This window comes from Ruditapes philippinarum, unplaced genomic scaffold (assembly GCF_026571515.1).
Source record: "Ruditapes philippinarum isolate M1 unplaced genomic scaffold, ASM2657151v2 ctg1375_1_1_1_1, whole genome shotgun sequence".
Classification (NCBI taxonomy): Eukaryota; Metazoa; Mollusca; class Bivalvia; order Venerida; family Veneridae; genus Ruditapes; species Ruditapes philippinarum.
Window position 1 is genome coordinate 427,338 of NW_026857788.1, and position 1,930 is coordinate 429,267.

A 1,930-nucleotide genomic window follows, 5' to 3' on the forward strand; every position below is an offset into this window, starting at 1 on the left:
GTGACTGCGTCGCACGGTATTTCCATGAAATTGTCCACCAACAGGCAATATCTTTACACGTGCATACTCGGAAAACACATCGCTAGCTAACTGCATTCCGATATTTTTACATTAATGTCTGTAATCTTCAAAAATTATGAAAAACTCACCTTGTTTATCGCGTTACACGTCACAGATGGGTGCTCACAACGAGGAACGGAAGTTGCTCACAACATTTTTACCGATGGACATTTTTCACTCGTTGTGAGTTAAACGGGCGTGGTAGGTGTACTGAAAATTTAACAAATCTTTGTATATATAAGGATAGATCTACTGACAAATATATTGTACCATAACACACCGTTATATTTAAGAACACCCATTGCATCAAAAGCTTACAGAAAGTTCATGGAAATATGCGCGTGTTTTCACTCCTAAGGTGTTCGACTTAGTCATATTCGTCAGAAATATTTGCATTCCAAGAACAGTAAGTCTATATGGTGTGTTACTTATTACTTCCCTTTACTAGTAGTTTTTGGATAATTTTTAATACATATTTTCAAATATGTAACAAAATATTTAAATTTGCAGACGAAATCTAACGTAAGTAAATTAGTTCTATTGTAAGATACGAAATAACTGCATTTTTTCATATCTAAAACTTTGCTAATTTTATTTATATTCGTGATTTATAAACACTATTCTGTGCAAAATGAGTAAAAAGGGCCTTTGATGTAATGTCATTCAGTGTCCTCACGGACATTGGGCGGAATCACCAGCAAGAGATTTCGGAGGCAAAATTTCTGTAGATTGTGGCAGCTGGTGCTCAGTAAGCCTGGCGCCCTGCAATAATAAAACATGAACAATACATACAAAAATTAAGGATACCATTTACCTGAACGTAAGTAAGTACATTTTAAGTAGACAAATCAAACAGTGAGGAACAAGTGAAAAGTCTGGTAAGATAAATAGAAATCGGTTCAAAATTTACCATACATTTACCTCTTGTGTACTGTAATGTATGGAAAGCCATGGCTGTCTGATATTGTTCTTTTCCAATTTATTGGCGTCCGCGCCGAAGCGCGGCGCCCTTATGAAATGAAATCAGATTTTGTGAAAGGGCGACAGCAACTTCTCGAGCCTTTTAGTCGGTCATAATAAAAGCTGATCATTCCGATCAGTATGAGGGTGCTTGATTATTAATTAAGAATGAAATGTCGCGATATGTTACAATGAATAGCGAACTGGTGAATTTCGCAATGCAAACATTTTCAAATTAAATAAGCTTTTCCGTCAATAAATCGCGCTCTTCGGGGTTTTTTATTTATCATTTTGTAGTGCACAGTGGGTTATCATGGTATGTTATTGTTGTACATGTCAGTTGCTGACCTCAATAGTCCGAAAATCTATTTATAGATATATCTATTTATCACTCCTGTCGGTAATTCTCGGTCTCTCCCGGTCTATTTTGACCGGGATTTACTAGTGACCGGCGAATAGTACCACACGTTTATTGTCCGGTCTCTCCCGGTTTTGGATTAGATGTTTGATATCGTTACAATTAAAAAACAAAAAACAACAACAATAGCATGTTTCATTTTATCTAACAATAAATATGTACAATAATTGAGAAAAAGGTACATTTTTATGGTATTAATATGACATTATCAACTTTGAAACATTTTATTTAATTTGTTATCCGTGTTTAGTAAAGATGCCGAGGAATTATTCAAAGTTACAAATTAGATTTATGAATTATTCATTTGATTGATAATTTAAAAAATTAAAAAGAAAAATGCAAATGTACATGTACATGGTTTAAGAATAAACAATATTATATATTAAAAGATAAACCATAATTTACTGACTTTTTCCAGTTAAGTTTTGACTTATAATCGTCTGTCAATATGTCAATTGAATTCTTAAAATTTATTTTACAATTTTAATAAAA

General features: G+C 33.2%; 1 non-coding gene across 1 annotated transcript; it reads left to right on the plus strand.

Moving 5' to 3' along the window:
• The first annotated feature begins 697 nt into the window (after positions 1–697).
• LOC132751071 (U11 spliceosomal RNA) lies at positions 698–825 on the plus strand. The gene has a single exon (XR_009628639.1). It is a non-coding gene; the product is annotated as a U11 spliceosomal RNA (small nuclear RNA).
• Positions 826–1,930: the final 1,105 nt, after the last annotated feature.